Source organism: Rhea pennata, chromosome 1, assembly GCF_028389875.1.
Source record: "Rhea pennata isolate bPtePen1 chromosome 1, bPtePen1.pri, whole genome shotgun sequence".
Taxonomy (NCBI): domain Eukaryota; kingdom Metazoa; phylum Chordata; class Aves; order Rheiformes; family Rheidae; genus Rhea; species Rhea pennata.
In genome coordinates, this window is record NC_084663.1 from 78,493,984 (window position 1) to 78,506,367 (window position 12,384).

The 12,384-nt window shown below is 35.4% G+C and overlaps 2 long non-coding RNA genes across 13 annotated transcripts in view; one reads left to right on the top strand and one right to left on the bottom strand.

Moving 5' to 3' along the window:
• The window catches only part of LOC134149436 (uncharacterized), a 206,769-nt gene that overhangs the window by 92,305 nt on the left and 102,080 nt on the right, over positions 1 to 12,384 (top strand). The window lies entirely within an intron of this gene.
• LOC134149464 (uncharacterized) lies at positions 282 to 11,877 on the bottom strand. Its single transcript, XR_009960438.1, has 3 exons — positions 11,345 to 11,877; positions 775 to 866; positions 282 to 344 (listed from the first exon to the last, which is right to left on the bottom strand). It is a non-coding gene; the product is annotated as an uncharacterized LOC134149464 (long non-coding RNA).

Here is a 12,384-nt window from a genome sequence, read left to right on the forward strand (position 1 = left end):
CCATTTTGATGTCTGTGGACTTAGTATACATACAAAAAAAAAGGCAAATCTCGGTCCATTCGCTATCTAACCAGGGCAAAGCTGAGCATGGTGCACTAAGCCAAAGTGAACTAGGGCTTCCCTCCATTTAATACTAGCTTTATGTATAAATGCTGATTCTTTGGCTTCAAAAGGTAACTGGTCACAAAATGGGAGGATCATTTTTAGTTGCTGTGGCCAGCAAATATAGCTAATTTCTCTCAACTACCATATGGCAAGCTTGCTAGAGAAAAACAGACACCTTTCTCTGAAAGATGTTTATTATTTTTCATCTGTGAGTGCTGCTCTTTGTTCGGCAGGGAAATCTGCAAAATAAAATGACAGATCGTAAAATAATTACGCAGACTGTAAACACATTTTCAACAAAAATACAGCTTTTCAACGTTTCTTCCTTCTATCATAAATAAATGAAAATAAAGCCCTTAATTGCTGATGACAACCAACTTGTCTAAAACACAGCAGAGTTAAAAATGACCACGGATGAGGGTGCGGAAGGGGAAGCCTTACAATGTTGCCGTCACAGAAACGAGTACCACTGCGATACTACACGTAGAGGCTTCTGCACCCATTAACACGTGGCATTCAGCACAGGATCAAGGTAAGAACGTGCCTCACAGCAAGTTTTGGCTCTCAGGCTGGGACGTTTCTAGGTTTGCTGGCTTTGTCGCTTTTTGTACCACTATAAATGGCTGGAAGATGCTCCTGTATTGGTGTAGGAGTGGAGAGCAGGTTTACCTGATGTGAATACTGGCTTGAGGTGCCGTCCTGGAAACGAGCTGCTCTGCTGTTTATTGCTGTGAGCGTTTCTGAACTCCTTTTAGCCGTCCCTGCTAAGAAGGGAGCCATGTGCTGCTTTTCAGCCCTGTCACCTGCCCATCCCTGGGCACACCTTACATCCAGTCCCACCTGGGTGGGGCGGGCACCGTGTGGCCAGGGATGGAGGCTGCCTCAGTGCGCAGCAGCATCCTTCCCTCACCTGCCACTGCCTAGCACAGGGCGCTGTGGAAGCCCGGGGTGGTGCCCCTGGGCTTTGGGCACAGGTTTCTTTTGGCACCACCCTTTTCCCTCTGTAAGGGAGCATGCCAATGCCTGTAACTGTTGCAGACCTCCATGTCTCTCCCCCCCCCCCCCTTTTTAAGGTTATATCCTGTATTACGCATTTGCCAAAATACTATAATTCTTTTGTCTAAGCAGATATTTTCTTTTGCTGTCTTTTTTTCTCCCTCTCCTTCCTCTCCTCATTTTAATTTATTTTCTTTGGTTTGCAATGATTTCAAGTAAAACATTACATTTCTCTTTTTTTTTTTTTTTTGACATTGTTGAATTATTTAAACAAACACTTCCAGCCATTTACTCTTAGTTTAAAAAAGGGGGTTCTGTAATACAGCAAAACAAGTGATTTAAACAAAAGAAGTGGCAAAGCAGTTCAGACAGCATTCCCTCTTAATGAAAACTTGCATTCAAAGCCGAGCCAAATGAACAGCACAGTTAGTTATGTTAGTTAGTATGTAAGCAGCAAGTAACACTGAATACAAGCAATACTGAAACCAACCCTTCACTTTTCTTTATTCGTTATTTTAAATTTCCTAAGTATACTAGCTTTAGATTTGAAGGGAGGCCAGATGGGACAATTATGCATCTTATATCCATTTAAAATATTATCCAATAAAAATAACATTATCACGTTAGCATGCATATATTCCTCCTTTGTGTTAGTAAGTTAAAATGTTGATTAACGAAAATATAAGATCCATTGCCTTTCACCGTGTGCTCTTCAATACTAATTAATGTTGTTTTTCTGCAAGCTACTGGAATTTAAGGACCAAAGTGTGCATCAATGCAATGTCGATAGTGTTCATTTTTGTTTTTTTTTGTTTGTTTGTTTGTTTTTCTTGCCTTAAAGCATTGATACAGTTGTGCTTTGTTTGGAATCATAGTGTTGTAGGAGAATTTTAAAATGAGAAGGGCTGCTTGGAATTAAAAAAAAAAAAAAGAGAAAAACATTCAGCCAATAGTAAATATGCGCAAATGCTTATATTTTCTAGAAAATAAAAGTACTTGAATCTTAAAAATAAATACAGTTAGTGTCTGCTTGAAAGAAAACTAATTTTTCTGAGTGTATGCTAGATTGTCATGTTGCATATGGAAATAATTTTAAGATGTGGTAGTAAAAATGCCTCTTCTGAAAGCTTCATGTTGAATGGGGTTTTCTGGAGGTTTTCTGCTTTGTGTGCACTTCACCTTTAAAAAAAAAACTCTCAAGCTAAAGGTTTTTTTGTTTCCTTGTTTGTTTTACTGTTTAAAAAATAACTTTTATCTCTGGCAAAGTTTATATAAAATGAATGTACAGGGGATAGACTATTTTACTGTATGAACTTGATTTCAGTGTTACTGCTATCAGTGATTTCTCCAGATAATGTACTTTGTAGAACTAAGCAGTAGTTTTTGTCCTTTCAAGCTTTTTTTAATTTCCTAAACAAAGAAGTTACAGAAATTAGAAACAGGAATTTCTGTATTATTTTTTCTAAATTTGCTTTATCAGAATTGTTTCCAAATTTGATCTCTGCAGTAAAAACTAAGCAAGACCCATTCATATTAAATAGGGTTCTCTGTTAAGCAAGTATTATACACCTGTTATTCTGCATTTAATGTTTAGCCATTTCTGTTACCCAGCTGATTTTCTTGGTCCTTTGGACAGTAATTTACTACATTTTGGTTTATATAAGAAGAGGGGGGGAAAAAAAAGATTAAAGGAAAAGAATGATCGTAGAGAACATGGATTTGGTGAGGCTTCAGATTTGCTGTGGAAATTACTCAGTCTATTCTTCACTTTTTTGAAGAGAAACATTTTTCTAAACACTGTACTGCCAGATAGGTATTTAGGCCTCCAGTAACTCAGACAGGTCAGCTGAAATAAATGCAGATTTGTTTATTTTATCCTAAGGTAAAAAATCTCTTCTTCTGCCTCTTTCCTTTGAATGCTTGAATAAAAAGAAAGACACTATAGTTTCAAAATGCTGCATCAGTACAAATGGCTGCATACTGTGCAGTGGTTTTTTATTAATATTAGCGTGAGCAGAAAATACATACCAGGCTATTTGTCCTGTTACATCTGTCAAAATAAAAATGCTGCTTCTCTGTGGCGCTGTGTTGCTGTTTTTCCATAGTACGAGAGTACCATCCTGATGTTTTCTGCGGTCGTTACCCACTTTGCAAAGGAAAATGTAGCAAGGGTGCAAAATGGTGTTCTCTGCTAGGGAAAGGCAACGGCTACAGAAAAATCGTAGTTCCAGTACAAAGTGGGCTTTTCCAGTTAATCAGAACAAGAAATCTGATCTAAGGTTTTGGCCATTTGCTGACCAGTAAAAGGTGAACACTGAAATAGTAGATCTGATAGTCCTTTAAAAATCTGCCTCTCTGTGGATGGCATAGCCATTTGCATAGATGGGCATGAGTGTAAGTACAGCATTAAAGCAAAACTGTTTTGCAAATCTCCGCAACAAATCTTTATTTTGCTCTCTTCTCTGCACTGAAGACTCGCAGCATGGGCAGCTGAGAGCTGAGCAAAAAGGGGGAACAAATTGTTGGTCATTAGGACAAATGGGAACTGAAAAAACAATTTTATGTGTGCGTGTGCAGTGCTGCATGAGATAAAATATCTGACCTTAAGACAGTTTCCCTAATTGTTTCAGTTTTAGCAAAGGAATGAGGTTCTAAATTCAGGTAGTTACAGGTTGGCTGGTTGTACATGTTCTATGAATGTGGTGAAGAGTTGTGATATTGGTCAAGGGATAAAAATAATGCTGGTGTAGTACTGTCATTATCAATTTTTGAATAGTTCTTATGCTGCATTTTAGAAGTATTAACATCGTTTAAATGCTATGTTTATTTGGATAAGTAGAAAAAATAGCACTAAACCATGTCTTTTATGATTTTCCTAAATTCAAGCCTAACGTCTTGTTAGTAATCTTTAGGCAGTACTATTAAAATATTGTGATTTATACTAAACAATATTATGAAAGCTGAATATTAACACTACAGTCTTACATTAGTACAATGCATAGCTTATGGGCTGTTGTAACCTGAGACTATAAACACATACATGTGTATGTATGTCTGAACAGGTCTGCCATGCTACAGACAGCACATGTGTGTGCATGCAGAGAAGAGAAAGAAAATTGGACATTTGGTTAAAACAGTTGTTGAGGGGAGGAAGAGTTGTTTGTTTTTCCTACAGCCATATGATGGAAGTAATACAGGCTTGAGATGACAACTTTGATTTTGGCATTTGGCTTAAAAAGTTTCTGAGAAGCAGATGTATTTGTGAGTGAGTTGGAGAGAGTTCTCGATTTCCAGCCCCAGACTTACTGCCCTGCTGCCAGGAGACAAAAGGTGACTCTGTCTCCCCCCCCCCCCCCCCCCCCCCCCCGTTTTTTCCCACAATGTCTTGTTAAGGTGCTGTGTGCAAGATAATGTATTAGCAGTTCTCTTGAACTTTCTTGGGTGGACCAAGAGAAATCCATTGCATACCATTCCTGGGAATATAAACTGAAGAGCTGACCTTTGAACATTTCAATGTTTTTTATCATCCATCTAAAATCTCCAGTGAAATGGAGCCCTAGCAAAAATGGTTAATATTGAAACTTAAAGTTTTCATGGATTAGTCATTGATACACACTGTGATTTCTCAGTGTGCTGAAAAGGAAGTGTTTTTAAACAACTGACAAAAAATAGTTTACTGAATGAGCCTGGAAGCAGTTTTTCAAGAGTTTTTTTGTTTTGGTGATGACAATGTTGTCGTTCATTTTGTACATTATCGGTATAGATAACATAGTAAAAACCCACTGAATGACAGTGTTCATATTAGCTTTGTCAGATTGCAATAAATTTAACTTAAAAAACCTTTATTTAAATTGTGACATACATTTCATCTGCATGGAAGCTGATTAATCTTTTTAAAGGAAAATGAAAAATTATTTTAAAAGATTATTTGCAGTAAACGTACTGTTTATTGACAGTACCACAATGACGGTCTTTTTTAAAAAACTATTTTACATGATATTTAATGTAAAAATACTATAATGTAAATTTCTATACAAACATAAATAGTTCAATTTGGAGTGTTCCAAGCTCAGTTGAGGCCTTCTTGTTAAATCGGCTTTGAATTCCCCAGCTGTAACTCCATCACTGCAGCTGGTGTTAGTGGACTTGTTTTGAACTTCTGTTGATATAAATAAGTTCATAATGCTGTGTATTGTTCATGTTATCTGTTTGGGAGTGGGATAATAGCCCATTTGAATTTTCTAAAATCCTTCGTATTTATTCTGCCATTTTTGTCAAATATGAAATGTGTGTACATATATAAAGAATGTTTAGATGCATCTCTGTATGGGAATACATATTTCTAGGCAAAGGAAATACAGGATCACATATGTACGTGACATTTTGTTTACTAAAACTGAAAAATAGCAGAATACTGTTCAAGCAGAATATGTAAATTTACACATCCTTACAAAATGTAAGAATTTGATAATGAATGCAACCGTGACAACTTTAGTAAGTATGAGATAAGAGTCAAAAAGCAAATGATTCCTGGATAACAATTCATAGAACATAAATTTTATGAAGCTTTTAATTGACAATGATGTTTACCTGTGACTGATTCAAACAATATAAAAGCCCATATTACTTACACAAATAAATACATTAATACATTCAATAGGATAATTATTTTCTTGAAATTATATTTCACAGTAATAACAATATGTGTCAATATTGCTCATGTTAGGCATTTGTTTTTCAAGAAGAGGCATTTAAATAAACTACTATTTGCACTAGTACATTTAAATACTGCTTCATCTGCAAATATACTCTGTTACAGTTTGAGATTCCAATAATGTTTTAGATGGCTAGGCTAGATATACAAATCTAAAATATTTTAAGTGGCTTAAGAGAATTATATATTTAATTGAATTGTAAAACTAAAGTTGGCTACAAAATGTAGATGTAATATTAATACTCAGTTCATAATTGGAAAATATACCTGTGATTTTTTTATATGAATATGTGAATATTTATAACCGTATCAGATTAAGTATCTGTATGTTTTGAATAATTATAGCTCTACTATGTATCTTTTACCATAATGGGCATCCCTTTATATTTTCCTACAATTTATGCAAATTTTTAACCTTTAATAGTTTTAATATTAAAATAGTAGTTTTAATATTAAAAACATTAAGCAATTTATTTATATGCCATTTTTGTTACCATTAGAATTTCCTTTGCTCAGAACTGCAGCACTGTATTGTAATTAAAAAATTAAAACTCTTTAACATAGAATTTAGTCACTAGACATCTCTTGTCTAGTTTAAAGGTCTGTAAGTAATTTACAATATAAAAGTATCTTAATCCTCTTTTGGAAGACTTAAGTTTTAAGTCTGCATTATGAATTTCATCAAATATGTTTGCTTACCTCTCACAGCTTAGCATATTCTAAAAATTAATATTTTGTTTACAATATTTTGGCTATTTTTTTTGGGGGGGGGGGTAACTATTTGTATTTTTTTTTCTCCAGTAGTTATTTCTGCAGGGCTTTTACCTATCATCCAATTTTAAGCAGACCTGCTCATTTAAATAAATGGAGGGCTCTATTTAAAACCCCAAAGCTTATTTTAGGTCTGTGTTCCCAGTGATACCAGGATAAAAGTGTTGCCAGAGCAGAATATTTATAGTAGGAGAACTAGAAATGTCAGTCACTGCTGAAGGTACAGAAATCAGATGGCAAAAATCTTTTAACATTTCCAGGTTGTAAACTTTGCATATAAAATATGACATTCACTAGTATGAGTGCTGTCTCTCTGTAAGTGTATCTAGGTGTCCTGCTGTTAAGCTGCTGCTTTCTATATTGTAATCATAAAGTATTTACGACCATTTCTTACTGTTTAGCTAACTGAATGCAATTGCAACTCGTCACTGAAAATGTGAACACTTCTGCGTGCCCGGACTTTATTGGAAAGCCTGATCTCAGTGGGACAGCTTTTAAGGTAGAGCTTATTCAAAGCAGAGGAAGGAGGAGGCAGTCAGACCTGTATGAAACTGGGGAGTAGCTGAGGTGTGCTGAGTGGGACATGGAGGTGCCGAGGAGGGTGACGCAGGCTATCAAAAAAGAGCAAGAGCCAGTGATCCATACGATAGCGCTGTATTGTCTGATCCCAGCAGAAAGAATAACTTACAGTCTGTCAGACTGTGCCTTAATACTAGCAGGGGAAACGGAATATTTTTAAAAGTTATTTAGTTAAATTTTCTATAAAATAAAAATTGTGTTGTTTTACAGCTGAGAAGCTCTTTTCTTATCTGAAAATGAAAGAAAACCTGACTATGTCATTGCTTAGTTTCCAGCTTGCACCTCCTTCACAGATACATAGTGCATTAAATTAGCCTCCAGGAACTTTGTAGCATGTTTATGATAATTAAGTAGAAGCTTAGTAAACAAAATTTAGGCTTGTGCTTTCATTTGTTGCTTGTGATGTAAATGTTCATCAGTTAACTATGGTATATAAGGAAAATACTATCAGGTTCGAGCATACAGCTCTGTACAGCAAGAAAAAAAGTTGCAAGAAAAAAATGTGTTGGTAACACCCTTTAAAAAACTACTAATGCAATGCACAATTTAATGCCTCTTTTCTTAAGGAAAAAAAAAAGCTTATCCTACTGCCAGTTTCATTTGTGTTGATACCAAATTAATGCCAAATTTGCTATAAAACATTACTGTTAAAATACAGTGTATAGAAGGAAATGCTTTTGCAAAATGCTTCATTATGTTTTGAAGGGAAGGCTGTTGGAAATGTGTCTTTTGTTCAGCTTGCCTCTACTGTTCAGGTTCGCTTACTTCAAAATTGTCTTTATTTAGTATTTAAATGTTTTCCCCCCCATAATTTAATACACTACAGACACATTGGAATTGAGGCGAGGTATTCTGGGGTAGAACAGAAGCTTCCCAAGTAACCTGTCCAATGTGGAATTACTGCCCTTTCTATGCAGTGTACACCAGCTGTAATCCCATAGAGCACCTTGAATCCCCACAGGGAACAATAGGCAAAGCTGTTTTATTTTATTTTTTTTTTATTTTATTTTCATGCTGGAAGAGTGTCTTTAAAAAGAAGAACTCTCTAAATGTTGAAGTAAAGCTATCCTTGGTGATTTTATATACTGGAATTATTTTAGAGATATGTAATAAAAAGCATCCAAAGATGGGAATTTGCATTTTTCCAAATAGCTTTACAATAAAATTGTAATATTTTTAATTGGATTATTTTGGGGGAAAAAAGTACACATTTTTTAATCAAATGTTTCTGATAGGTTTTTAGAAACCACTGGATACTGAAAATGAGCTCTGCTATTTAGAAGGAAAAAAAATCACTAATATGTTTAGAGCTGACCTTAGTATTGACACCTGTATTACACAGAATTGAGATGAAAGTACAAGAGATATATTTAAACTTAGAGTGGTAAGAAGAAAAACTAGTATATTAGCAGGAGCTTCTATAGCGAGTTTCCAATAGACAGAACTTGAGACAAGTGGAAGGAAAGGAGTTATAAAACTACGTAATGGTGTAAACAACTTCAGCATTAAAAATATTACCATGTTACTATTTACATAATTTGAATTCAATCTTAAAATGATTCTTCCCTTTTTGGAATTCCTTTTCTATTAAGAGTTCAGGAAAGAGCAAAACAATTAAGTGAAGACTAGCTTATAGGATTCACTTTTTTTTTTTTTTTTTTTTTAATATTGCAGTAACCTAAAGATAGATGGCTTTCAATCTTACTTTCCAACTATGGGGACAGATCCAATGCTTTTATATTTCTCCTTGAAGAATGACAACTTCCAATGAATGAATCTGAGCTGTAATTGTGCAAAGAAGATGCACTTTTAACCCTCCATATATGCCATAATTATCCCAGTTATGAGACAGGAGGAAGCAGAGATGAAACTTGGCTGTCCTCACTTTTTACTTTGCAAAAAGTGAGAAAGAAAGGGAGAGATATAGAGAATAAACAAGGAGATATGTATTTTATATAGAAAGAAAGTTAAGGAGCTAAAAATAATGCCTAAGTAAAAGGGGGAAAAGTCATTCACAGGATCTCTTGAATGCGAATAACTAAATTATTCATATACTTCAGTCTAATCCTTCTTTAAGAAGCATCTGTCTTTTACATTACATTGGCATCAAAAGTTGAATGCACTATCCTATATAATCTCTTTTCTTATGAATAGGGCTAATATTCTCATCTGTGCGTGTTCTGTTATATTAACTACTACCGCGAATGTCATGTCCTTATTTTTAGGCAGAAAATGATAACAAGAGTTTTAGCTGGACATTATGACCATCTATTACTAGGTTTGATATCCAGAAATTTTGCTTGCTTTTACTTTTTAACCACCCAGAATTTATGCATACATGTTCTCTGTATCCACAGGCCGTATGCAATAGACATCAACATTATTAGAGACAGAGTTCAGAATTAGAAGGTATGATTTTACCTAAGTAAAACCTTGTGGGAAAGTCAATATTTAAATATCTTCTCAGCTATGTTCTGATAATCTCTGGTAGTTCTTACTGTAATTCCCTAAAAATAAATAATAAAAACATTTTGTGGTTTCACACTACAAAAAAACAGTTGGTAAGGGTAAACCATAAAACATACAGTTGGCTTACAAAAGAAATGTTTATTCTCCTCCGAATGCCAGTGGTTGAGCATTTTCTTGAGATTTGAGGCTGGATAAGAATGTGTAACAGAGATTCCTTAAAAATGTCACAGCAGTAGTTGTTCAAGATGTGACACAGCCAGCTAACTCCGAGAAACCCACATGTGTCACACTATACTTTCTAGACTTGGCTGATATTGTGCATTTTAATAGACTAAATGTGATTAAAGTCATGTCTGAAACCAATGTGATGATTTTAATATACTTTGTGATGTATAGGTAAAATGTATTTTCTGTCAAATGCAGTATATACTGTATTTAGTGTGGGATAAGTTCTTAATAATTCTTTCTTTTGCCAGTCTTACCAGTTTGGCAGAGTTCATATTAGCTGTTGGAATGACTGTATTGCAAGCTCTAATATACTGTAAATAGTATTAAGTCTTTGTCACTGTCATTATCACAGCAGATTATTAAATATTGTATTTTTAATGCAGCTTGAAAAAAAAAAAAATCTGTGACTTTAAATACCTCTGCTCCATTTTGCAGGCTAGTGAGTTTTTAAGCAGAAGTTGGAGAGCAGCCTCTTTGGATGGAATTTGAGAGTTGCAAGGAATAGAAACTCCCATCTACTCTTTCTTTTTCCATCACATTTTTTTTTCTATCTCCTGATCAATATTTAGAGGAATCAAACATCACTGAATGTATTTTTTATCAGGAATATTTTATAAAGTGTTAGAAACATTGCTTTGACTTTTCCAGTTAGTTGAAACTGCGTAGTTGTTTTAAAAGTACATCAGGAAAGCAATGATAGCATAAGCAAAATAAATACTAAATCAGAGGGACAACTATGACTTCCCTTAAGTACCCATGTAATCCTTTTTTTCTTATGGTAACATATTTTCCACAAAGAAGACTCTTCAAGGTTGAATCCTGTACAGTCTCTCTCTTTTTTTTTTTTTCCCTCCCTCTCTTCTTCATGTAGGGCAAATCAAATGTGACGACGTTAGGAAAGCATATAAAAAAAAATTTGAATATGCCAATAACAGAAAAAGTATATATATTTTTCTTACAACAGAGATTTCATTGGTTGAGTGAAATGGCGAGATGTGACGCAAAAGGACACTTGGACGGGTAGAAATGCTGATGTATGCCAAAGCAGGCGTACCAAGAAAGGCTGTTGCTATGAGAGAAACGGAGGGAGAGAGATCGTGAGAGAGCAAGTTGGGGAGGCCTTATTTTCTCCTTCTTGGCTTATACCATGGGGAGTGCGACATCTCCAGTTTTTAGCAGGGAGGGTTTAGGAGCTTTGGAGCAGTATTTTCATGACACCAAGCATTTTGGAGGAAAAGAAGGGAAGAAAAAATAAAAAAGAGAGAGATGCAGGTTACCTTAGATTACAAAAGCAACTGGAAAGTAGAAGAGACAGTATATACTAAGTCAACGATCTGTGCTATGATAGATATACAAATTAGTACAACAGAGGAAGCAGCATAGCTCATTATCCACCTGATGGTAGTAAGCCTTGCCATTTAAAATTACAAAATTAAAACGCATACAGATACACACACAGATACACATTTATAATAACCCCACCTTTTAAGCTTATGAATTATCCAGCTGGGATACCGACGTCTCTTGTGTAACATTCTTAAGGAGCTGCAATAAATTCACCTTATGAGTCCATTAGCCAGAAAAGGGAGAAAATAATTTGCAGGATTTTTTTTTTTTTTTTTTTTGTCTCTCTTCTTCGGCAAGGGGGAAAAAAGTTTGTGCTATGAACTTAGCCTAGCAGCTTCTGGAACTTGAGCCAAAAGGGGCAGGAAGTTGTTTTACAATAGCGTTACAGTGATCTGCCACAAATGGAAAAAGCCAAATGTTGGACTCTGCAAAAAGAAAAAAATATTCTTCTCCCTCTCGTTTCCCTTCTTTTGCCCCTTAAAAAGACGAGGGGAAAAAAAAAAAAGTTTAGCCAGAAGTTCTTCTTTTTTTAATTGCTTTCTGTAAGTAATGGAAAGATTATCTTACTTGCATATTCCATGGCAAGCATGAGGGAAAGAAGTATCAAAGGGACGTTTAAAAAAATGCACTTGGTAACTAGCAACGGGACTTTTGGCACAATTCCTTGAGTTTGCTTGAGGTTATGGAGGGGGGATGGGAAGAAGAAAAGCAAGCCTACGCAGTACGTTTTCTTTAAAAATAGGGGAGGGGAAATGGAGGAAAAACCATATAATTTTTTTTTTAAGGAAATGCATGTTGATCCTCTGAAGCTGAATCCTCAGGCATTCGTGGCCCGTCTTTGCTGTCCGATGTGTGTTTTTGAGAGCACTTACACACACTCACAATCAAACAGCAATCATGGCAGCTGTTTTTCTTCCAGCACAGCAGTTGAGCTGTCTCGCCCAAATGCTTATCAGCTTTTGACTCTGTGCCAAGATAGTTATAAGGGCCAAGCAGCCTGAGCTTGGCTGTGCAGCTGGTTTAGAAGTAAGGGCATGAGAAAACAAAATCACCAAGTTTTTTTTGTCACATACAGTATTTACTTTTCCAGTTCTCCATTTGTAGCTCTGGGTGTTTTTTTTTTTTTTTTTTTTTTGGGGGGGGGGGCTGCAGTTTCACAATCCTCGTAGACTGCT